Source organism: Canis aureus, chromosome 23 (assembly GCF_053574225.1).
Source record: "Canis aureus isolate CA01 chromosome 23, VMU_Caureus_v.1.0, whole genome shotgun sequence".
NCBI classification, from domain to species: domain Eukaryota; kingdom Metazoa; phylum Chordata; class Mammalia; order Carnivora; family Canidae; genus Canis; species Canis aureus.
Window position 1 is genome coordinate 33,014,934 of NC_135633.1, and position 27,680 is coordinate 33,042,613.

The 27,680-nt window shown below is 34.9% G+C and overlaps 1 protein-coding gene and 1 pseudogene across 1 annotated transcript in view; one reads left to right on the top strand and one right to left on the bottom strand.

Moving 5' to 3' along the window:
• Positions 1–27,680, bottom strand: part of TENM4 (teneurin transmembrane protein 4) — a 2,712,352-nt gene that overhangs the window by 1,650,127 nt on the left and 1,034,545 nt on the right. The gene's annotated exons all lie outside the window — the stretch shown is intronic.
• LOC144295185 (centriole and centriolar satellite protein OFD1 pseudogene) lies at positions 1,135–21,090 on the top strand (annotated as a pseudogene).

Genomic DNA, 27,680 nt, shown 5'->3' on the forward strand with positions numbered 1-27,680 from the left:
GTTAATAACATGCTTATTGGAATAAGCCAACCATAGATGGATTTGAGGTTTGGTTTCACCACTTACTAGCTGTGTGACCTTGAACAAATTATAGAAATTCTCTCAATGTCCATTTACGCATCTATAAAATGAATAATGGTAACACTTCATAAAATTGCTCTAAGGGTTAAATAAGATCATGTGTCTCATGTAGTCCTTATCATGTGTCATCAACCACATCTTTTCTCTGTTTTCTCCAGTCCTCTCATTGAAACATCTGCCTGGTGTCATAGCAATAATGGATCCTAGGTCTATGTTACTGTAACCACCACCCACAACAACCCACTTCCAGGCTACCCATTATCTCATAGGGCAATCACTATGGCAAAAGTAAAAGAATGTATAAAAATCATTTATTCTCTCTCTTCCACTTTCTTAATGTCATCTTGAGTAGGAAGGCTCAGGAGCTTCACTTGAGAGCTAGATGTAACTTCTGTCTAGAAGTCTCTTCAACCCAAGACAATGAACAGAAACCTAAATCGTGAGATGACTCCAAGTGACTTAAGGATCTAAGGGGGAAAAAAAGGAAAGTGAGTTTCTCTTGGTTTCTTTCCATCCACACCAGCAGAAAGAATTAATCAAGGATGACAGATGGACTTGTCAGGAAGAAGCCCTTTGCTTTGCATCTCTAGAGCCTAATAACTGAGAGCTGTACAAATGAAGAACAGAGCTGAGAACCCACCTGTACCAGATACTTTAAGTACCAGATACTTATATGTTCCCGGCCACATGGTTGTTCCACCCATGTTTGATTATATCATTTATCCAACCAATAAACATGTATTGAATAACTGCTATGTGTTAGTCCTAAGAATAAAGAAATCTAAAAACTCATTATCTACCCCCAACATAGTCTTTGTGAAAGAAACAGACATAAAATATATTTTTACAATGGGGGAATGTGGCTTTATGGGAACACACAGAGAAACAAGGAGGGACAACTCGAGAGGGAGGGAACTTACTATCTTACTAAGGTAGAACTCATCTGCCACATTTAGATTTTCAGCTTCATGACTGATATAGAGAGACTGTTCTTTGTTTATACTGAGGCTGTTTTGACCCTGCGACATTGTTGGAAGTATGAGATAAGTGAAAATGATGGAACCTATTGGGCCAGAAAGGTGGGAGGAAGGGACACTGAAACATCTACCCCTCTTCTCTCATGGAAACATCTCTACCCAGTTGGCAGTTATCCTGTCATCTCTAACCAACCATGTAAAGGTGGAAGTTAAAGGTAATTAGAATGCAATAACTTTCCTCCTTGATCTTTTAAATCTAAATTGAATGCTCATGAGGAGGCCCGTTCTGAAGCAGCTAATAAAAGAGCCATGGTTTTAATTCATACTGTATTCACTACCACATGGCATCACCGTGTGTCTCTCTGTGTTGACTGAGCTATTTTTTTTTTTTTTTTTTTTATTGAAAAAGCTTCAAACTGTGCCTCTGGTGTACGGGGTATGTGTGAGCATATATGTACGAGGTGGGACAGAAAAGACTATCAGTAATGAAGAGAATTCTTATTACTGTCACTCATTCGAGGAAATTCTTTTATTATGGGGCCACTAACATCAGTTGCATGACTTCTATGTGCCAGGCGCACAGAAACTGAATATACAGGGATTGGTAGATACTGAATATACAGAAAGAAGAAGACAAAAAAAAAAAAAAAAGATATAGTTGCTGGTCCTTAGAAAGTATTAGTTAAGGACTGTGATATCAAACTATAAACAGATAGCTTTAGGGTAAGCACGGGCTACTGAAAGACCTGGAAGTGAGGCAGAACCATTCTTCTTTTACAAATGAAGAAAATAAAGTCGGAAGAAAGAAGTTACTTGACTTACTTGACTTATATTTCCCCTGTTAGATGGCAATGCAAAAATTCAAGTACAGTTCCACTTGACTCTAAATCTCTCTTTCCACATCTTATCCTGCCTAGATATAAAGCAACCTGTCTAACTCTGAGTCATAAGACTTTTATATCATAGTACTGAAGCAAATATATCAAGTTTTATTTTTTTCAAATTTTTAAAAATATTTTATTTATTTATTCATGAGAAGTAGAGACATAGGCAGAGGGAGAAGCAGGCACCATGCAGGAAGCTTGATGTGGGACTCAATCCTGAAACCCTGGGATCACACCCTGGGCCGAAGCCAGATGCTCAACCGCTGAGCCACCCAGGCATCTCTAAGTTTTTAGACTAAATAAAAATGTAACGATTCTTTGCTTCAACACTAAAGGACATTTCATGTTTTTGCTGCACAGAATCTTCTTAATCCTTGAAATGGCTGAGTGGATTTAGTAGGTCTTTTTCATAAAATCAAATATTTTAGATCTCCCAAGTTTTATCTATCTATCTATCTATCTATCTATCTATCTATCTATCTATCTATCATCTATCATCTATCTATCTATCTATTTATTTATTGTTTTGCCTTTTTTGACAACCTAGGGTAACTTAAAATTAAGGAATGTATACTATGCCCAATGAACCATAATAGTAGTGTATATGGCAGATCAAGCCTCGCTTTGTCAAAGAGATGAGCTTTACTTTGAAATGTATTTCAAGGAATCAAACTTTGGTAACATATTCTAGGAAGTGTTGATCTAGATCACTGTTTTTTGTTCCATATATATATATATATATATATATATATATAGGGAGAGAGAGAGAGAGAGATAAGCTTTTAAATATATATATATATATATATATATATATATAAAGGTATATATATATATAAAAGTAAATATATATATATGTATATATATATATATATATTTAAAAGCTTATTAACAAAGAACCAATCTCTGATTCAATAGTTCTCACTATTTTTGGATATATTTTCTTCCTTTTATTCCTTAGACCATTTAATTTTTAGCTCATCAGATTTCTCCTCTTCTCTATCTCTTCATTGTAAAAGTCAATCATAGCATCATGGTTTCTCAGAGAAATCAGTTTCTCTGGAATTCAGTAATCATTCTAGAGCTGTCGACTTCCTCAGAGAGTCAAGCATCCTTGTTACTTTTTTACTTACTGCTATTTTGTCATTTATTAGCTTCTACTGTGCTAACTGCATGTATCTGTCTTTTACACTACACTGTAAGCTTTCTGAGAACAAGGTCTGTACATCCTGTGTACACTGTCTATGTCCTTCATATACTGAATTGAGTGGATGAATAAATTATTAAATAATTTGATAAGTAAATTAAATCTCTCTAAATGTATTTACAGTGTGAATTTTCCCCTTAATCCATCTATTGATCTCTGGTTTATCAAGATGATCTTCACGTGTCACTCCTTGAAACTTTCTTTCAGTCCCTACAAAGTCAGCTAGCTCTTTTCTATGTTCTGTGCTTTCTTTGCATTTTCTAAAAATCATGTTTCTACTATATTCTAATTTTTTATTAATGTGTTACCCACATAGATTATGAACTATATCTATATAGTAGGTCCTCTATAAAGCCAAGCTCAAAGCCCCTGATACTAAAGACCTCCCTGACTTTAGCATGTCTTTGGAAGGAATGTAGGGATTCTAGAGTATTAACAGAGATCCTTCTGTTCATGTTATCTCTGCCACTTTCCAGCATTTCTGACAAGAATCACACAGCAGTCTTGAAGGACCACACCCACACATTCTTACTACCCCTGTCAATGGTCCCCATCTCCAGACACCCTGGCTCCTAGGAAATCTCATCAAGTGCCCAGGTGCCAAATGTGTCTCCCTGTAATAGTGGCTCTCACATTATGTCCCCAGTCACAGTCCCTTCTGCAAATTCCACTCATATCCACCAGTCAAGTTGACATTTGCATGAGAATGCAAATAGGCCTATAAGACTTAACCAATAGTAAATGTCATCAGAGTAAAAATGGCTCCTCATTTTTTAAGTGACAGTTGAAAATGGAGACTTCACTATTCCCATGTCGATATCAGATAAATAATGCACTTTCATAAAGTCAGGTTCAGGAAGAAGCAAAAGGTTGTTGTAGGTCTATGGCAAACTGGAGAGCATATACCTCATTTAAATGGGGAAATCACTAGTTAACTTCAGCTCATTATTGCCATGTAAGGACATGGGCCACTAATGCCATATCTTCTTCTTTCCAAGAGATGCTAACAAAAAATCTTGATTTAAAATACTGAGAACAGATGAGAGAAAGGGAGAGGTAGTTGGGAAGGAGAGAAAGAGAACGGAGAAAGAATAGGAAGAAAAGAAAAGAGAAAACATATCTATGGATCTGTAGGCTCTGTGATTCCAAGCCTATAGGACAATTTAGTTCAACATAATAAACTTAAATAAACACTTCTTTTTTCAAAAAAATATTTATTTACTTATCTGAGAGAGAAAGAGTTTTCATGCATGAGTGAAAGCATGGGGTGGGGGCAGAGCAGAGGAAGAGGGAGAGAGAGAATTTCAAGGAGATGCCCCACTGATTGCAGAGCCTGATATAAAGCTTCATCTCAGGAGCCTGAGATCATGACCTGAACCAAAATCAAGGGTCAGATGCTCAACTGACTGAGTCACCCAGACGCCCCTACATAAACATTTCTAATTATGTGTATTTGATAGTGGTTTTCCTTTTCTAAAAGGAAAAAGGTTTAGTCATAGTAAACATAAAGTTGGTTATATTTCTGATTCAGATCCAGCTACCATTTATTGAGTTGATATATGTCATGCAACATGCTAAACTTTTATTAATATACTAATATTAAAAAATTTTATCAAAATAATAGATGTACATAGCTAAAAGTCAAACTGTCTACAAGCAATGCTCTAAACTCCCTTCCTCACATGTAATGTTTTGCAGAGGCAAACACACTTTAATGTTACTACCTTATCTCTAAGTTATGTTATATTGTTATTTATTGATTTTTAGATTCTGGTATTACCTATCTATGAAGATATGGTTCTCACACTTAAAAATAACATGCAGAATTCTCATTGCCCCCAACCATTCAACATAGTTTTATCCTAAGTATTGTCAGTTCAATATTCAGTATTTTTATATTTATTTGAGTATGTGAAACTGGTTCACTGCCTAGCCATATAGTATACTATAATTACTTTTTCTATGTTATCAAATACTATGTTTTGTTTAAAGTTAATAGGATATATATTTACTTAGTTTTCTAGGCACTTTATAATTAAATTTCAAGTTCTCTTCCAGTTGTCCATATCTTTTCTCAATATATTCAAATACATCAGAATTCTCTCAGTTTTAGTGTACTGAGGGCATCTCTCCAAGGCATTTTGCACCTTCTTCACACACTCATTGCTATCTTTAGTGGATAGCTGTCATTTGGGATTCTCTCATCACTTTCATACCATTATCCCCAAATCCCTTCTCTTTTTCTCCTTCTCTTTACTCCTTCTTTCTCCCTTCCATTCCCTTAAATTAGATCATGCAATTCCAGAATCTCATTTCTTCTCTTTCTTGGGTTACTCTTTGTTTTGGTGGAACTTCTCCTCCAGGAGCTAAATGTTTGAGTCCTACCATGTATGCATATAAAATAACCTTATTTTACCCATAAAGTTGATATATTTGACTATATATATAGAATTCTAGATTAGTAATAACTTTCTTTTCTTAGCTCCAGTGTTGCTATTGATAAATTCATGCAAAATTATTTGGATTTCTAAACTTTCATATATTATGTATTTTTCCCCATTGTCTGGAATATTTTGGGATTTTCTTCTTCCCAGTGTTCTGAAATATTATGGTAGTGTACTTTGACATAGGTGAAATTTGTCCATTATGCTGGTTCATGAACAGGGACATTGATCAAAAAAGCATGTCCTTCAATTCTAGGACATTATCTCTTAAGTGATTTTCTCTCTTTCTGATTACGTTTCTGGACATTTTAATTTGGTTTTGGACCTCCTAGATGAATCTTATCTTTTCTCTCCTCTGTATTTTGTTCTACTCTGCAATATTTCCTTACCTGTATCTTCCAGTTCTCCTTCTCATGGTTTTAATTTCTGAAGCCTCTTTTTTTAAGATTCCTAATTCTTATTCTTCATTAGCACTTTACATAATTTTTTGCTATGATGGAAATGTTCTACATTATATGCTTCTAAATACAGTACCCACTAGGAACAGGATGTTTATTTTATTTAATTTTACTTAATTTGAACTTAAATAGGCATTTGTGGCTAAGACTACATGTTACATAGGACAGCCTATTTTGGGTTTTATATTCACAAGAAGTATTAAGGACAGATTCTTTTGATCTTTCTATTTTCCTGCATAGTCTCTGTTCCTCCAGTTGCTTATTTCTCTTTGTTTTGGTCCTTTTTTTTTTTTTTCTTTTTTAAGATTTTATTTATTTATTCATGAGAGACGCAGAGAGAGAGAGAGAGAGAGAGAGAGAGACAGGCAGAGGAAGAAGCAGGCTCCATGCAGGGAGCCCTACGTGGGACTCCATCCCAGGTCTCCAGAATCCGGCCCTGGGCTCAAGGCGACGCTAAACCACTGAGCCACCTGGGCTGCCCTGGTCTGGTTTTCAAATGAAAACTTGTGTGCAAAAACAACAACAACAACAACAACAACAAAAACAGGGGATCCCTGGGCGGCGCAGCGGTTTAGCGCCTCCCTTTGGCCCAGGGTGCGATCCTGGAGACCCCGGATCGAATCCCACGTCGGCTCCCGGTGCATGGAGCCTGCTTCTCCCTCTGCCTATGTCTCTGCTTCTCTCTCTCTCTGTGTGTGTGACTATCATAAATAAATAAAAAAAATTTACAAAAAAGAAAAGAAAACTTGTGTGCGTGAGTGCATGCGTGCGTGTGTGTGTAAGTGTGTGTGTGTGTGTGTGTGTGTGTTTAGTGACTTAACATCAGTATCTTTAAATGCTTCTCTTGATCTAAAATGTTTCATCTGGGTAGGTGGGGGGCAGGGTGGAATTCCAAGATCCAGAATGGAAGTCTAAACTAGCTATCCGGATTATGATAGTAAAGTAGGGGAGGAAGGCTGGATTTCAACTCTATTTTGTTATGCAAATTTTTACTTATTTTCATTATTTTCATTCAGTATCATATCCCGAAACAAAGACACACTTAATTTTACTTGGTCTAAAGAAATAATCTAATCTTCTGTTTTGATGGGAAGCAAAAGAAAGGAATCCTGTTGTTTAGTCACATAGTCTAGATGATGGAATAGGAGGATCTAGCTTAAAGAGGCTTTCAACCCATTTTATCCTCCCCCACTTGCTCCTACTCCTGCTTCCAGAGGTCCCTCATGCTGCAAATTCTTGAGTGATTTAAAGATCTCTGGCACAAACACTGTTGCTTTCCAATTGTCCTACTAAATAGCTTAGAATTCAGTTTTCTCATGTCAGCTAAATCAATTCCTACTCATCTTCTGTTTTCCAGCTCCCTTTTTTTTTTTTTTTTTTTCTTTCTACTCTTCTGTTCTCTTTATCCTGGTAAATTTCTGCTTCTTTGTACTTTTACTATTTAACCTTTTACTATTGTTTCAGGTGGCTTTCAGAAGGGAGAGAGATGAATTTTTTCCCCAATATTCCACTTTTAACTAGGACACTCTAAACTCTTTGAATACCTTCTTTAAGTCATTTCTCCCAATCCATTGTAGATTGCTATCATAATCCCAATTAAGCTGATGAAGCTGAGGCTCAAAAATATGAGCAATTTGACTAAAACCTTATGGATCAAACTCTCATTCATCTGCACCACAGTTTCTGTTCACTCATCTGGCAAGAAGGTCACACAATAGAGTAACAATGCCAGATAGTCTCTACTACTGACATGGCAATATGGCATATGTGTGTGTGGTGTCATTTTTTTTTTTTTAATATGGTGTTCAAAATGCTGCCAAAAGGAACAATGTGATCACTAGACTCTGAAGGTGACTCCACTAGGATGGGCAGGCTTTACTGCATTCTCCCAGACACACATGGGCTCTTCCTCCATAATCTATAGGCACATAACATTGAGCCAAGAGGGTTCTTCTTTTTTTGTTACTATTATTTGTTTGATTCTGTTAGTCAGGCCTGTGATTTTGTTCTCTTACCCCATTTTGCTGACAGTCTTGTGGGAGTATGTGAAAACACTGTGAGTGACATGTTTATTTATGTACCTAATCTGGGACGACACTGTGACAAGCAGCAGGGATGTATTTTTTCAAGCAGACTTTCTGCGTCGCTTGTCAGCTCCTTATTATGAGGTGGTTGAGTTTACTGCATTTTTAGTTATATTTGAACGCCTAATAATTCCACAGCACATTAACTATAATTTGTGAATTATATCTATCTTCTAAGAATGCATCACTTTATATCTCTTAGTAAAACAATTCATGTGAATCTACCTACATCAGAAGTCTTCTGAGATTTTATTACCAGGCAGACAATTATACTTATCATCATTTGGCTTTTTAAAGCTCCTCTGGAAATATCTTACCATATCTATTGTCTCCTTCTATCTCAACACTTTGGCCCTCTGAGATAGCCCTTGTGACTTCTTCTCAAAATCATGGCAGTCTAGCTGTCACCTCAAATTCGGTATGTCTCAAACTAACCTCATTATCTATACCTCTCATGACCCTCTGCTCAAACCTCTTTCTTTTGGGATCTCCCTCTTTCAGTTAATGGAAGCTCCACCCTTCCTATTGTCTTGAACAGAAATATTTGTGTCATCTTCAGATCCACCTCTCCAACATCTTCCCCCTATGAATCATTGTCAAATCCTATCAGTTCTACCTGGAAATGTATTTCATGCCTGCTTTGGACTCAGCCATGGCACAGGGCCTTACCTTTTCTGTTCTGAATTACTGCTACATTCTTCCTCTGGCCTTTTTGTCCCTAGATTGAATTTTGCCATGTTACTGACATAAAAAGCAGTTCATTACAGAAAAGTTGGGAAACACAAACCAAAAAAGTAAAAGTAAAAGTAAGCATTGCCCAGATATCTATTACTAGAGATAATCACTGCTATCATTTTGGTACATATCCTTTCAGATAAAGATAAACATAAATGTCAATATAACTATGCATGCAAAACCTGTGATATAGATATGTATTACATAATGTTATGTTATTATAAACTATACCTTTAAATGACTAAATCTGAATTACTGAATGACGTTCATAGAACTCATATATTTTGCCACTCTCTTGCTTAAAAATCTTCAATGGTGTCTTGCTAACAAGAATGCATTCCAGAACTCAGCAAGTAATTAGGCCCTGCAGAATTGGCCTGACTTACTTCTCTGACCTCATTTTCTACTACATTTACTTAATCCCATGGGTCTATTTGCTGTTCATTTAAAACGGCAAAAGCCACCCACTTTGGAGCCTCAACATCTTTGCTGGATTTGAGTCCTAGTCCCTGACTTGTCTGTATGGCCCCTGACATTGCCACCTATCAAAATTTTCCTTGGGCTAGATGTAGCCACTCTAACTCCACTTGTTTTGAAAAAGTTTCACTGATTTGGCCTATCAGAATGGCTGAACTTCCTTTAGAGTTTTCATAGATCTTTTGAGCAGGTACATATTACATATATATTTCCTTGTGGGATAAACTAGAAGCCTTTGAACCATAAGGCTTGATTCTATATCCTACTAGTTGTGCTATCCTGAAGGACTTAATCTCTTTAGGCCATAGAAAAGGGCCAACTAGTGCCATTATATAGATAGGGAAATGAAGGTGAGAGAAGTAAATGTTTTGCCCAGGGCAGCCTGGGTGGCTCAGAGGTTTAGCACCGCCTTCTTCCCAGGGCATGACCCTGGAATCCTGGGATTGAGTCCCATGTCGGGCTCCCTACATGGGGCCTGCTTCTCCCTCTGCCTTTGTCTCTGCCTCTCTCTCTCTGTGTCTATCATGAATAAATAAATAAATAAATAAAATCTTTAAAAAAAATAAATGTTTTGCCCAGTGTCACACAACTGATTAGAGTTGGAACTGGCAATCATTATCTCTTTGATAATCAAAGCCTATGACTGGCATGTTGTGCCAATTCTATAAGTTTCTCTCTCTTAAAGGAAACTGGTATAGGTGCACTCCGAAGAGCTGTTCAGGGATTTCACTTCATACTATAACACCTAATTTAGTGAGCATGAAGAGTGCTATATTAACACACTGAATTAGTTTCTTGGGCTGCTCTAACAAGTTAGCATAAACCAAATGGCTTAAAGCAATAGAAATCTGTTATTTCACATTTTGGGAAGCTAGAAGTCCAAAGTGAAGATTTGTTCAAGACCATGCTTTTCTGAAGGCTCTAGGTAAGGATCTTTCCTTATCTCTTCCTAGTTTCTAATGTTTGTCAGAAATCCTTGGCATTCTTTGGCTTGTTTTTCAATATATGCCTGCTGTCACAAGATCTTTTACATGAGTCATGCGTTTACATGGCCTTCTTATAAGGACACCAGTTACTGGCTTTAGGACACTTAATAGAGTATGGCCTCACCTTAACTTAGTTATATCTTAAAAAAGAAAACAACCTATTTTCAAATAAAATAATATTCATAGGTACTGAGGTTTAGGATTTGAATGTATCTTTCTTGTGATGGTAGATACTGTTTAAAGGTATTTACCTATATCCCTTCATATAAATTTGTACTTTCATTATTGATTCATTTGACAAGATCAAGTTTCCAGGCAATGGGTAGACCTCTATAACACTTCTACTAGGTAAGAGAACAAATACTAATATGTCATTACTGTTGTCAATTAATAGGAATGGGCAGTAGATAGGTTTGTTTGTTTCTTTTCTATTTTCTTATAGAGAAATTTACTGGCTAAACCTGACATTATGCAAAAGACTGCAATGATAGAAACTGAAAGTTAAAGAAGGTGGATGAAAAGGAAAAGAATAGTAGACAATATTCAATTTATCAAGGCCAACATACTGAAATTTTAATTTTAATCTATAATTTATATAATATACCAGTGATAGATAGATATATATTTTTAAGGTTTCCTATAGTGTCGTCTCCCTACATAATTTGTTGTTGTGTTTTTTTAAAGAAAAGCAACTGCTTATTACTGCTGGTTTTCAAATTACCATAAGTCGTTTGTCCAGTATTTTTACCTTGTATCTGATAACCTGGGTTTAAAATATTCACAATAAATGAAAATTTATAAACACATGCACTAAATTTGTTTTCATAATAGCACACACATACCTACAGCAATTTTAATAATTCTTTCAGATGCAGGTGTTCATGTTTGTGGCTGACTGCATTTACTACCTAATTCCACCCATTTCAGATCAGCACCTTGGCCTTGCTTCCTTCTCTATTAAAGCAGTTGCCCTAGAGAACTGACTAGCTCTCACCCCCCATAGCTGTACCTGTGTTCCCATGCTTCTCTGCCTTTGCTCAATCTTTGCTACACTCTTTTTTCTGGCCAGAGAAATTTACATATTTCTAGAGCAGAGAGACAATGATATTTCTCCCATGAAGACTCTCAAGAGAATTTACCACTCCATTTTTTAAATTTTATTAGATGTTTCTATTTACACACGGATTGAATATTTATTTTACTTTGTCTTAATTACAAAGAATTCATGACAGGGTTTGTAAATCTCTATAGTGCCTAGGATAGAGTTCAGCACGTGCCTATTTGCTCCTCACTTTTACCCAAGAGAAAGTTCTGATTTTGTTGACTAATAAAAAGACAAATTCACTCAGGGTTAGGAGTGATGGTCGAGTGGTCGGTTAAAGGCTTGTCATGTTCTAGGCACAGTGCAATATACTGGGGCTATAAAAAGATGAGTAAGAAAATGTTTCTGATCTCAGGAAGATCACAGTCATATATCGGATTGCTCAAATAACTGACATAGCAGAATAATAAGAGCTCAAATGCTGCACATATAGTGTCCTACACATATAGTATCCCACAGTAATCACATAAGAAGCACACATGGGAGTATCTACATCAGTCTAAGGCAAGAACACTACAAGAAAATCTTGAACAATAACAGGGAACCAGGACAAGGGAGGAAAAGTAGATAAAGGGCATTCCAACTATAGGAAAGAGAGTGAATCACAGAGAAGCATGATAGATAACAGAGTGCTCGAAAAACTGTAAGCCCATTGCAGAAGAGACTTGGTGACTTGACTTTCCCCCCCAAATAGCAAAGTAGTACAGAAATCATTCCATATTCAGATTCTTATTTACCTATAGGATGTGCATATGTCTAAATATGTGTGTGCAGGAAAGCAGGTGATGTGCTTCCCTGTGATTCTACAGAGTAAAAATACACAGGAGAGTGGAGGACAAAATGTCCATTATGGTTTTTTTTTCACCACAAGAACAGTCTAACAGGAAGATTTCCACCAGGCATCTGCCACCTTTAGTAAATTTTTTGGAATGGTTACAAAAATGCATATCCAAGTCATAAAGATTTAACGGAATATTCTCCTGCCATTTATAGTAATGCTACCAAATGACAAGTTCAAATTACTTGTTGTGATTACTCTTCATCTGGGCAAAACACATGTTGTAAAGTATGCACAAGATCCAATTACATCGATTGCAATGACACAGAATAACAACACCAGAAAAAAGGTAATCACACACAATACACACACACTGTTTAGAATTTTCCCAAATGCATTTTTTTCTTTTTTATTTCTTTCTTTTTTTGTTACAATCTGCTCATCATTTGGACTCACAACTAACTCTTTGCTCTGCTTTGCTTTTTCATAATGTGCAAAGTAACAGCTGACTGGTCAAAATGGTCAATAAAATAAATATTCTATTTCTAAACTGTACCCCTCTCCTTGCCATTATGCCTACATATTTGGCCACTAAATAGACTTTTTTGCCTATGTGTCCTCAAAATCACTAAGTGCAATTTAGAATTCATTACCTCCCCTGATTGTCCCAATACTTCCAACTCAAAACTAGCACATTCAACAGTGTTCTCAATCTCAATTTACTGCATTACTACTTAAACTAGAAACTTCTGAGTCTCTCTCCTACCTACATCTAGTAGGACACCAAATATTGTTAATGGTATTTGATAGATATACCTTATGTTTATTATCTTTTTCCAGTTTCCAATTTACTGTCTTATTCAGGTCCTCATCATATTTTATCAGGACATTGCAAAATGAAATATATGTTTAAGTGAAGTCATCATTCCATTTATGTACTTGGTTTCTTCTTTGGTGGCATTATTATCAACATCATGCAGGAGCTAATGATTGTGTTAGATGTTGTCCCTTTTCCTTCCTTTATCTATAAACAAATATGGTGATATGGTAACTTCCTAAATATCCCTGATATCTGTTCATGTCTTTCAATCTCATTTCTGCTGCTCTAGTTCATATTTTCAATATTTGTCACATGAAATATTGCAAATGAATTGATCTTTCACTCACAAAGTCTCCCCTAATCTTCCTAAAATTAAAAAGTTCTTTTTGTTTGTTTGTTTTTCCCCACAATGAATCTAAACAGATAAGAACTGTGGACTTTCAAAAATCCAAGAAATTACAATCTAGGAGATATGAACTGAGATTCAGCATCAATATTTTTCACAACTTAAGCAGAGGATGGTGGCCTTGCTAAGGCAGGAAGCAACAACTGCAAGTTGGGGCAGCTGGAATTTGTAAGAGAGAATACCAGGATAGAGATACACAAAGTAGCACTAAAAATAAGGATAGGAGGTCCTTTACTCTTTGGCTAAATACCAAGTTACACATGTGTATAGTGAGATTTTTCAAGGCCAGGAAGAGAACAGCTACTAGAAAGCTGCAAGGTAAGTAGAAATCCCTCTGACAGTACAATATTGAAAGATACAGACACTTTGAGCAGTCCAGATGAGTAACTCTCCTGAATAACCCAGGTATTGAATTTAGGACTCCTCAAAAAAACAAAAAGCAAAAAAAAAAAAAAAAAAAAACAAAAGAAACACTTTTTAGAAAAAGAGTTACATCGGTCTTATAATAAGGACTATGGTAGAATCATCTTCACAAAATTTAAAATCAGAGTTTTTTAATGAATCAAGCTGATTTCCAGTAAATTATGTCAGAATAAAAATCAACAGTTTCGGGATCCCTGGGTGGCGCAGCGGTTTGGCGCCTGCCTTTGGCCCAGGGCGCGATCCTGGAGACCCGGGATCGAATCCCACGTCAGGCTCCTGGTGCATGGAGCCTGCTTCTCTCTCTGCCTGTGTCTCTGCCCCTCTCTCTCTCTCTCTCTGTGACTATCATAAATACATTTAAAAAAAAAAAATTAAAAAAAAAAATCAACAGTTTCCAAGGAAAACCAACAAAATGTAAAATATTTTCAATATAATACCCACAATGGTCAAATACAATAACAAATTATTTGACACACGAAAAAGCAGAAAAAACATAATATTTAAAATTTAAATTATTTAAATATTAAAAAGAGCAAACATAAATATATCCAGAGATGTTAAAATTAGCAGAAAAAGACTTTAAAGCAATGAATAGAAAATATGAACAGAAATGGAAACTATCAGAAAAGAGAAAAATTATAAAAGTAAAGCACACAGCATCTGCAATGAAAAATCCTTAGTAAGCATTTACCATTAGATTGGACACTTCAAAAGAAAATAGAAATAAGCTTGAAGACATGGCAATAGAAATTCTATAGACTAAAGCATAAAGAGTCAAAAGACTGGAGACGGGAAGGTGGAGGGTGGGGGAATACATCCTCATTCATCTGTTTGAAAATACCTAACAGCCAAAATTTGTGATGGGAGTACTAGAAGAGAATGAGAAGCAGGAAAATGTTAAAGAAATGATGAAAACAGCTCTTCTGGGGAAGATGGAAGAGTAGGAAGACCCTAGACTCACTCTGCCCCACAGGTACAACTAAATAGCACTCACATTAGTGTAAATAACCCAGAAAACCACCCAAAGATTGGCAAGATAGACTCCACAACTAAATGTAAAGAAGAGACCACACTTGAAGAGGAGAGGAAAGGCAGAGACACAGTTGGGAACTAAACAGACTTGTGGGACTGTCTGAGGGGAGGAAGGCACACCACTGGCACAGGGAGAGGAGAGAAAAAGGCCCCCACAGCTGGGAAAGATGAATTCTCATAACATTTGGCTTTGAAAACCATAGAGGCTGAATTTTGTGAGTTGTTACAACCAGCATGACTTAAAAGATGGGATTCAAAAAAAAAAAAGAAAAGAAAAAAAGCAGCTCAGCTCTGGGTGAGCAGGTGGGCTAGAGGAAATGGAGTCCCTACCCTTGGAGATACAGCATAGAAGCAGAAGGTTCAAAGGCACCTGGGGCATATGGAAGGGTTATTTGGAAGAAATCACTGGGAAACTCCTCTAGGAAGAAAGGAAATGTCAGATACCATTTCCCTCTTCTGCCTCCGGCCAACATAAACACCTACCCATCTGCTGGACTTGCTGCTTAACTTGTCAGTACCCTACACTGTGCTTTACCAATCCACTTCTCTGAACAGCCTGCCTCAGTCCAGACACTGCAGTACCCCTCCTGCAGAGGACTGATAGTACTCAAAGCTTGTTAGCACCATCACTGTACCCCATTGCTCCCTGCGCTATGCTTCTGCAAATCCACCCTCTCCAATACAGGGTGGTGCCACAGGTCTGGAAGTAAAGCCCCTACACTGGCCAGCACCACTCAAGGTTACTTCTGCCTCAGAGAGAGGGAAAGATAACCATATATATCAGTCAGACAAGGGGACCAGTAGTGGGCTGGAGGCAGACAACTGGTCTAACTGCAGACCCTGCCCACCAATAAAAGCTTCTCAGGTGACAATATAAGGAATGTGCCTTGTAGTTTGGTGCTATTACACCTCTGGCAAATGCCTGGTCTGAATCAAGTCAAGTCCAAGGAATCCTTAGATTGGCCTACTAATATCATAGGGACTAAATACTGCCCACAGTAGGCAAATAAAGCCATTGAAGACAACTAGACTGAAGGAAAAAGCAGCTCAGCCACAAAAGCACAGTGCACACATCACATATAGAACACACTCCTGAGATGCCAGGATCTGGTGAAAGAAACACCACATAGCAGGGTACTACAAGATCTCTTTTATTTATTTATTTATTTTTAATTTATGATAGTCATACAGAGAGAGAGAGAGAGGCAGAGACACAGGCAGAGGGAGAAGCAGGCTCCATGCACCAGGAGCCCGACGTGGGATTCGATCCCGGGTCTCCAGGATCACGCCCTGGGCCAAAGGTAGGCGCCAAACCACTGCACCACCCAGGGATCCCTACAAGATCTCTTTTAGATAAAGACACTACTTTCAGGTGCAGGAGACAGCTGTCATTCCTAATACAGAGAGACAGACATAGATAGTTTAGACAAAATCAGAAGGCAAAGGAATATGCCTGAAGTAAAAAATAGGACAAAACCATAGCAGGAGACCTAAGTAAAACAGATAGAAATAATATGCCTGATAGAAAATTTAAAGTGATGATCATAAAGTACTGGATCTGAGAAGGGTGCAAGATATCAGTGAAACTCTTAATGAAGAGTTAACATGAAAAAGAACCCATCAGAGATGAAAAATACAATAAATGAAATTAAAAATACGTGAGATGGACTAAATAGAGAGTAGAGAAGCAGAGGAATGAATTAGTGACCTGGAAGACAGAGTAATAGAAAGTAATCAAGCTGAGCAAATGAGAGAAAGAAAGCTATGCAAAATGAGAATAGACCTAGGGAACTCAGTGACTTCATCAAGCATAATAACATTCATATTATAGGGCTCCCAGAAGGAGAAGAAAAATAAAAGGAGGCAGAAAATTTATTTGATAAAATAACTGCTAAAAATTCCTGAAGCTGGGGAATGAAGCATATATCCACATCCAGGAAACACAGAGATTCCCCCAAGGAAGTTCAAAACCAGACACATAGTAATTAAGATAGAAAAATGTAGTGATAAAGAGACAATTTTTAAAGCAGCAAAAGAAAAGAAAGCAATTACATACAAGGAAAGCCTCATAAGGCTATCAGGGGATTTTTCAACAGAAACTATGCAGGCCAGAAGAGAGTGGCATGATAAATTCAAAGTGCAAAAAGGGGGAAAAAAAAAAAAAAGAATCTGCAGCTAAGAATACTCTACCCAGCAAGGCTATTATTTAGAATAAAAAGGTAAAGTTTTTCCCAGACAAACAGAAGTTAAAGGTATTCAAGCCCTCTAAGACAGCCTTTCAAGAAATGTTAAAGGGAAGTTTGTGAGTGGAAAGGCAATACGTTTGAATAATGGAAGTAGGAAGCAAAAAAAGCAGTAACAATAATTATGTCTGTAAAAATAATGAAGGGACTCACAAAATAAAAGGATGAAAAATATGACACAATATGTCTAAAATGTGTGTGGGGGGAGAGGAATAAAGAATGGGTTAAAACTTAAAATGGCCATCACCGTAATATAGATAGCTACATGAAGAAGCGTTATATATAAACTGAACAGTAACCAAAATAAAAACGAGTGATAGACACACAAAATATAAAGAGATAAGAATCTAAGTATATCACTAAAGAAAGTCAACTAATTATGAAAGAAGAGAACAAGAAAGGAACAGAGGAAAACTATAAAAAACTACTATAAAACAGGTAAGAAATCGACAATAAATACATACCTATCAATAATTATTCTGAATGTAAATGGACTAAATGCTCGAATCAGAAGACATAGGGTGATGGAATGGTTAGAAAAGACAAGACCCAGGATGCCTGGGTGGCTCAGTGGTTGAGTGTCTGCCTTTGGCTCAGGGTGTGATCCTGGAGTCCCAGGATGAAGTCTCACATTGGGCTCCTAGTGAGGAGCCTGCTTTTCCTTCTATGTCTCTGCCTCTCTCTCTCTGTGTTTCTCATGAATAAATAAATAAAATCTTTTTTTTTTTTTTTTTAAAGACAAGACCCATTTATATGCTGCCTATATGAGGCTCAATTCAGACCTAAAGTAGAAAATAGGTCTGGTTGAAAGTAAAAGAATGGAGTTTTTATCATGCAAATGGATGTCAAAAGAAGGTTGGGGTGGCAGTATTAATATTGCACAAAATAGATTTTAAAACAAAAAAACATAACAAGAGGCAAAGAAGGACACTGTATAATCATTAAAGAAACAATGTAACAAGAAGATAAAACAATTATAAATATTTATGCACCCAACATGAGAGTACCCAAGTACTTAAGGCAGTTGATACCTCACTTATATCAATGGGTAGATCAAACAAACAGAAAATCCACAAGTAAACAGTAGCTTTCAATGACACATTGGCCCAGATATATACAGAACATTCCATCTTAAAACAGCAGAATACACATTCCTTTCAAGTGCACATGGAACATTCTCTAGAATAGATCACACATTAAAGACTTGCAAAACAAGTCTTAACAAATTTAAAAAGATGAGTCTTTCCATGTATTTTTTCTGACTACAACACTATGAAATTAGAAATCAACCACAAGAAAAAATCTGGAAAGAACACAAATACACAGAGGTTAAATAACACACTACTGAATAATGAATGAGTCAACTAAGAAACCAAAGAGGAAATCAAAAATACATGCAGACAAATGAAAATGAAAATACAATGGTCTAAAATCTTTGGGATGCAGCAAAAACAGTTCAAAAAGGGAAGTTTATAGCAATACAGGCCTACTTCAAGAAGGAAGAAAACATTCAAAAAGCAACCTAATTTTTTACCTAAAAGAGCTAACCTAAAATATGAACAAACAGAACCCAAAAGTTGTAGAAGAAAATAAATAATAAAGATTAGGAGAGAAATAACTTAAATAAAAACTAAAAAAAAAAAAAAAAAGAAAACAAAACAAAAACAAGAGAACAGATCAATAAACCAAGATCTGGTTTTTGAAAAGATAAATAAAATTGATAAAACATTAGCAAGATTTATCAAAAGAGAGAGAACTCAAACAAGCAAAATGGGAAATGAAAGAGGAGAAATAACGGACACCACAGAAATACAGATTATAAGAGAATATGAAAAATTATATGCCAACAAATTGAACAACCTAAGAAAAATGGAAACATATCATCTTCCAAATTTGAATCAGGAAGAAATAGAAAATTTGTACAGATCTATAACCAGCAATAAAATTGAATTGATAATCAAAAAACTTACTACAAGCAAAAGTCCACTGGTAAATTCTACCAAACATTTAAAGAGTTAATATCTATTCTTCTCAAACTACTGCAAAAACCAGATGAAAAAAGACTCCCAAATTCATACTAAGAGGACTCAATTAGCCTGGTACTAAAACCAGATAAACACACCAACAAAACAAAACAAAACAAAACAAAACAAAACAAAACAACTATAGGTTAATATCTCTGATGGACATAGGTGTAAAAATCCTGAATCAAATAATTCATTAAAAAATAATTCACCATGATCAAGGGGGATTTATTCTCAGATGCAGGAGTGGTTGAATATTCACAAATCAATCAGTGTGATACATCGCATCAATAAGAAAAAAGCTAAAAATCATATGTTCATTTCAATAGGTGTAGAAAAAGCACGCGAAAAAGTACCATATCCATTCATGATAAAAAATCCTCAAGAAAGTAGGTTTAGAGGGAACACACCTTAACACAATAAAAGCCATATATGAAAAACCCACTATGAACACCAAACTCAATGGGGGAAAACTGAGAACTTTCCCTCTAATATCAGGAACAAGATGAGGATGTCCACTCTCATCACTTTTGTTCAAACTAGTACTAGAGGTTCTAGCCACAGCAATCAGACAAGAAAAAAGAATAAAAGACATCCAACTTGGTAAAGAAGAAGTAAAACTTTCATTATATGCAGATGACATGATAATATATATGGAAAACCCTAGACTCCACATAAAAATTACTAGAGTTGATAAATGGATTCAGTAAGGTCATAGCATATACAATCAATGTACAGAATCTGTTGCATTTTTATACACTAATAATGAAGCAGCAGAAAGATACATTAAGAAAGCGATCCCATTTACAATTGCACCAAAAATAATAAAATATCTAGGAATAAACTTAACTAAAGAGGTGAAACCAAGGCGAGCTTGTCAAGCAAAGGCTGAAACCTCATTTCTCAGGAAAAGATGTCTCTTGAAAGAATTCAAAAGCACCAAGATATTGAAACCAAAGAAATTTATGCTCAGAGGTAGCTTCTAATAAAAGAGATTTGCTAAGAGGCAGAGAAGCAGAGCTGAAGCAATGAATTGAAACTTTTGAATTGGCTCAGACGCTACAAGAAGAAGAAAATAAAAGCATAACTGACACATTAGCAAGCAGGAGCTGAATGTAAAGGGAGTTAGGAGAGCTATAACTAGAAGTTCAGGAATGAACTTCTCAAGTATCAACCTGAAGTGAAAGACTGCTCTATCACCAGAACTATCAGGCTGATTGAAAATGAAAGGAAGAATAAAGAAAAAGCTGCACATGTGCAAGAGAAGCTCACAGCTATTAATTCAGAAAAGGAAGAACCTAATCACTCTGTAAATGGTGTCAAAGAGCTTGAGCTTGAATTAGTCTGTCAAAGCCCAATCTTTGGCAATAACAAAGCAAAACCACCTGCTGAAAGACAAGGTAAAAGAGATGAGTGACTATTTGTTACTGAAAGAAGGGAAACTAGAGCTTCAGGCACAAAATTAATTACTTAAACAACTGTAAGAGACTAGAGATGAAAACATGTATCTCCTAAACCACAAAGCTCAGCTATCTCCTGAGCTAGTGTCTTTTTTTTTTTTTTCAGAAAGAACTGAAGAAAGCAGACAATGTTATTGCATTTGAGCATAAGCAGTTCAAAACCCAAAAACAGGCTCTGCAAAAAGAACTGCAAAGTGAAATTGAACATTCTGACCACTGAAAGCCCAGATCCTTGATTACAATGACTCTGTGAAGAAGTAACCTATACAGGTTACCAGCCAGCCCTAGAGAATGAAGTGTACTGCAACCCAAAACAGTCTCTGAGCAATCATTCTGTCAGTGGACTACTGAGTGGCAAGATGGTGGTACCTTGTGATGGTGATATAAGTGGGGATTTCTTGAAAAATCCTCTCTCAAACAGGAAAGGCTGATGGCGGTTATACCAAGGATCACAAGCTATGAAAGAAATTGAAGATGACACAAACACATGAAGAGATATGCCATGCTCATGAATTGGAAGCACAAATACTGTCAAAATGTCTATACTACTCAAAGCAATCTACAGATTTAATGCAATCCCTATCAAAATACCATCAGCATTTTTTCACAGAACTAGAACAAGAAATACTAAAGTAGAACCAAAGGAGACCCTGCATAGCCAAAACAATCTTGAAAAGGAAAAACAAAACCGTAGGTATCAGAATTCTAGATTTCAAGTCATATTACAAAGCTGTAGTAATCAAAACAGTATAGCACTGACATAAATATAGATACACAGTTCAATAGAACAGGACAGAATGCCCAGAAACAAACCCACAATTATATGTTCAATTAATCTTTGACAAAAGAGGCAAGAATATGCAATGGAGAAAAGACAGTGTCTTCAACAAATGGTGTTGGGAAAACTGGACAGCCACATACAAAAGAATGAAATTAGGCCACTTTCTTACACCATACACAAAAATAAATTCAAAGTGGATTAAACACCTAAATGTGAGATCTGAAACCATAAAAATCCTTCCAGATGTGTCTTCTAAGGCAAGGGAAATAAAAGCAAAATTAAACTACTGGGAATTCATCAAAATAAAAAGCTTCTGCACAGCAAAAGAAAATCAAGAAAACTAAAAGGCAACCTACAAAATGAGAGAAGATATCTGCAAATGACATATCTGATAAAGGGTTAATATCTAAAATATATACATAACTGATACAACTCAACACCCAAAAAACAAAGAATCCAATTAAAAATAAGCAGAAGATATGAATAGACATTTTTTTTTCCAAAGAAGACATGCAGATGGACAAAATACACATGAAAAGATGTTTAACATTGCTCATCACAAGGGAAATGCATATCAAAAGTCCAATGATATATCACCTCACACTTGTCAGAATGACTAAAAATAAAAAACACAGGTAGAGATAACTTAGCAAGGATGCAGAGAAAAAGGAACCCTTATGTATTGTTGGTGGAAATGTAAACTGGTACAACCACTGTGGAAGACAGCATGGAGGTCTCCCAGAAAATTAAAAGGAGAATTGCTCTATGATCCAGCAATCACACTACTGGGTATTTATCCAAAGAGTACAAAAACACTAATTCAAAAGGGTATATGCACCCCATGTTTATTTTTTACTGTGGTATTATTTACAATAGCTAAGATACGGAAGCAGCCAAAGATAAGCTAAGCTATCAGCAGCCACTGATAGATGAATGGATAAAGAAGTGGTGTGTGTGTGTGTGTCTGTGTGTGTGTGTTGGTATATTACTTAGCCATAAAAAAATGAAATCTTGCCACTTGCAACAACATAGATGGAGCTAGAGAGTATAATGCTAGGTGAAATAAGTATAGTCAGAGAAAGACAAATACCATATAATTTCACTCATATTTGAGAGACATGCCAAGAATTAGACTTTTAACTATAGAGAACAGATTGATGGTTACCACAGGGGAAATATGTGGGGAAATGGGTATTAAAGAGTACAGTTGTAATGACAAGCACTGAGCAATGTATAGAATTTTTCAATCACTATATTCTTCCCCTGAAACTACTACAACACTGTATATTAGCTATACTGGAATAAAATAAAAATGGAATAATATGAAATGAAATAAAAATAAAGTGTAATTCAAAAGACCCTATTTTCACCACATCTGATGAAAAATATTAATAGACCTAATAAGCTCAACAAACCTCTGTGCAGGAAAAATAAAAGAAAATCACATCCAGGCATATCAGAGTCAAACTGCTGAAAACCGGTGATAAAGTATAGTAGTAAGAAGAAGAAATTGCATTATATATACATGAACAATAATAAGAAATATACTGACTTCTCATAAGAAATAATTTAAGTCAGAAAATTATGGAATGTTCTTCTTAAATGTTAAGAAAGAACAAATCAATCTAGAATTGTACAACCAACAAACATCCTTAAGAAATAAGTAAAACCTTAATTTTTTCAGACAAACAAAAGCTGAAGAATTTAAAGACCTGCCCTACCCAGAGTACCAGAGAAAGTTCTTGAAACTAAAGAAAAACAATACCAGGGGAAACCCAGACCTACACTAAGGAATAAAGATCACCAAAATGGCACATAAATACATGCATGTATGTATTTCTCTAAAAAAGATAATTGACTACTTAGGGAGAAATTATAATGTATTATGAGGTTTAAAACATACATAGAACTAAGTATAATGTCAATACAACAAAGGACAAGAAAGGAATAAATTGAAATATATTGTTATAACCATCATGTTATTTATGAAATGGTATAATATTAATAGTTGGTCAATTATAATAAGTTATATATGCATACTATAAAATCTAGAGTTATCATTAACAACATAAAATATAGAAAAAGTGTACTTAGAAGTCAATATGATATTTGTAATAGAATAATATTATTTACTAAAAACACTTGTAAAAATATAGGAAAAAATAACAAAAGATGTGGGACAAATATACACAAATTGGTTAAAAGAATGCAAAAAGATAGACTACACTAACATCAATCTGAAGGAAGCTGGAGTAACTGCTCTAATGTCAAACAAATAGACTTTTGAGCAAAGAATATTATCAGCAATGAAAAAATGCCCTATAATGATAAGAGGCCAATTTATTAAGGACCGTGAAAAAAATTTTATCCACCTAAAAATGGAGCTTCACAATTCATAACACAGGAGAAGACGAATCCGAAAGAAAAATAAAATACGCAAATATACATAATTACAGTAGGATACTTTAAAAATCCTTTTTTAGTAATTGATATAACTAGTAGCTCCCAAAATTCAGTAACTTTAGAGAACATTAGAACATTATCACCAAACTTTTTCTAATTTACATTATAGAACATTTTACCTAATAGCAGCAAATATGTGCTCTTTACCAAGAGCATATGAATGGTTAACTAAGAAAAGTAATATGCTATGCCAACAAAGAACTCTAAGAAAGTTTTAAAGGATACCAAAATAATATAGAGTGTGTTCTCTGATCACAAAAAAATTACATTAAAAATCAAGACCAAAAAACATTTTGAAAATTCACAACTATTTGGAAACAATGCAACATACTTCTAAATACTCCATGGAGTGAAAAAATAAATTATAAGGTAAATTAGAAAATATTTTAAGTGAAATGAAAATGAAAATATAACTTATAAAAATGAATGGAATCCACCTAAAATGAGTTTTTTGCTTTTTAAAGATTTTACTTATTTATTATTTGAGAGAGAGAGAGAGAGAGAGAGAGAGATAACACAAGCAGGCGGAGCAGCTGGCAGAGGGAGAAGGAGAGGCAGGCTTCCTGCTGAGCAGAGAGCCTGACTCAGGGTTCCATTCCAGGACACTGGGATCAGAATGTGAACTGGAAGGCAGACACTTTACTGACTGAGCCACCCAGGCATCCCTAAAATAAGGAGCTTTTTAAAAAATTGCTTTTACTAAAAAGAAGCTCTCAAATCAAAGAAATAAGCTTCAATTGAAAAATATAGATGAATAGGTCAAATTAAACCCAAAATAAGTAGAAGGAAGTAAAACTAAATAAGAAAATTCAGAGTAATAAGTGTAAACACAATAGAAAAATAATATCAAAGGCTGCATTTGGAAAATATATATTTAAAAACGCAAAGTGGTCAGTAAAATAGAAAAAAATCACAAATTAAGAATATTACCAATGATAAAAAGACATCACCACTGGATTTATAGGAATTATAAAGACATATAAAGGTAATATTAGTCAAATTGATGCTGATAATTTTAAAAAATCCTAGAAGAAATGAACAGTTCTCTTGAGAGATACGAATTGCCAAAATTGATGTGGGAAGTAACAGGAAATTAAAGTAGTGTGAGCTTAAGTTAAAAGTTTTTAAAATGAATTTATAATTGAATTATCTTCTGGAAAGAAAACTACCAGACCAGTCACTTCAATGGTAAATTTTATCATGCATTCAAATAAAAAAATATATGTAACTAAGTTTATTCAAATATTCCACAAAATAGAGAAACAACTTGCCAACTCAATTTATAAACTACCCTGATATCAATATATATATATATTTTATTTATATATAAAAACCAAAGAATGATATTCATCATGAACACAGGTGAAGAAGACTTTGAAAAAGTATTAACATATCAAGGGACTCCTGGGTGACTCAGTGGTTGAGCATCTGTCTTCACCTCAGGTCTTCATCCTGGAGTCCTAGGATGGAGTCCCACATCAGGCTCCTCCCAGGGAGCCTGCTCCTCCCTCTGCCTATGTCTCTACCTCTCTTTCTGTGGATAATAAATAAAATTATTTGGTTAAATAAATAAAATCTTAAAAAAGAAAGAAAGAAAAAGTATTAGCATATCAAATCCAAATCACAGAATTAGTAGGTAAGGGTATTAAGCCAGCTATTTTAAAGAAATATGTTCAAGAAGGTAGAGAAAAGCCAGAGTATGAAGAGAAGAGAAAGGGAAGATATTTAAAAGGAGTAAAATAAAATTCCTAGAATTGAAAAATCCATCACCTCAAATGAAATATTCATTGGATAAAATTAACTGCCAATCTAATAACGAAAAAGACAGAGAGAGACATAGAAATAGAAATTTTCTGCACTGAAGCATAAACAAAGTAAAAAAAAAAAAATTCACTGAAGTAAAGTTAACAGAGGATCAGTAAGCTATGGGACAGTATTAAGTGACTAAACTTAGATATAAATGGAGTCCCAGAAGGAGTGGACAGAAAAAGAACTGTTAAAATTTAACATGTATTCATTACAAAAATTATTGGCAAACTGGGGTTAGAAAGAAAATTTCTCAACGTGATCATGGGCATATATAATAATCCTACCAATAATATTATATGTAATAGAACAGTATGAATATTTTCCCTTAAGATCTCTTATTACCATTTCTATTTAAAATCATACAGATGTTTCAATCCAGTTTAAAAGGTAAGAAAAATAAAGGCAAGAGAAAAGTTCAAATGTTCACAGATGATATGAGTATGTTTACAGGAATTGATAAGAAACATACCAAAATACCCCTACCAGAAGTAATAACATGAGTTTAACAATATCACAGGAGGCGAGGTTAATTAACAAAAATCAATTACATACCTATAAGCAAATGGAGAGCAAAATGGAAAATGATTATCATTATCATACCATTATCAAACAAAAGCTACTTAGAAATTAATTTACCAAAATATGTGGAAACTTTACATCAGAAACTGCAAAGTTCTATTTGGAGATTGTTTTAAAAGACCCAGCTATGTCATTAATCTATCATGTCTATGGGTTACATTACTAAGATTATTTTGTTATTATGATACCAATTATTTCTAGTTTTATCTGTATATCTGTGTCTCTATCCTCCATCTATGCAATGTTAATCAAAATTCCAGCAGGCAGTCTTGTAAAAATTAATAATGGATTCTAAAATTTGTATGTAAAAAAAAACTTGAATAATAAAGACAGTATTTTTTTAATTAAAAAAAAAAGTTGGAAGACTAATAATGTTAACTTCCAAACTTACAGGAATCAAGACCAACCTACAGTAATCACGAAGTGTTAGCAGAAAGAGATTATCAGTTAATAGAATTTCATAAAGAAACCATTAATAGACCAACTCTTATAGATGATTCATTTCTTGTAAAGTCACTGAAGCAAACCAATGAAGGACTATCTTTTCAACAAATGATGCTCGTGCTCAAATAACTGCACTTCCATAGAAAGTAGAGGGGGATAACCTTGATATCGACCTCAAAGTATACCCAAAAATTATTTTGAGGTTAATAATATACATAAACATAAAAGCTAAAATTCTAGAAAAATATATAGGAGAATATCTCTGCAATCTAAGTATACACAAAATTTATTTAGATACCCTAACCACCAAAATTATACCTTTATATATTAGACTTAATCAAAATTAAAACTTCTGCTTAATATAAGATTTTGTAAAGGAAATAATAGATAATTTATAGTTTGGGAAGATATTTATAGAACATATTTTACAAAGGAGTTGTATCACCAACATATAAAGAACTCCTACAATTAAATCATAAATAAAGACAGATAACCCAATTAAAAATGGGGCAAATATTTATACACATCAAAAGGACATAGAAATGACAAACACATGAAAAAGTACAAGACATCATTAATCCTTTGGGAAAAGCAAGTTAAAACTCAAGTGGGATACCACTATATACCTATTAGAATGCTAATTTTTAAAAATAAATCAACACTAAATTTTCATGAAACATATTTCTAGTTTGATAGTCAAAATGTAAAAGTTATATCAATTTGCAAAATTCCCTAGCCCTATTCCTTCGCAATACCAATCCAAAGTGTTTATCCAAAAAGAAATGAAAATATTGACGGAGACCTCACTGAAACTTCTATACAATATAAATCAACTCATCACAGTTCTTAAAATGCACTGTTGAAGGACTTTCCTTATGAGTAAACCTTTGGCATTATGACTGCAGATTCTCTTATTCAAGTGATTCCCCTGAATGAGCTTATTATTTTATCCAATTGCCACTCCTATTCAATTAGAGAGTGGCAAG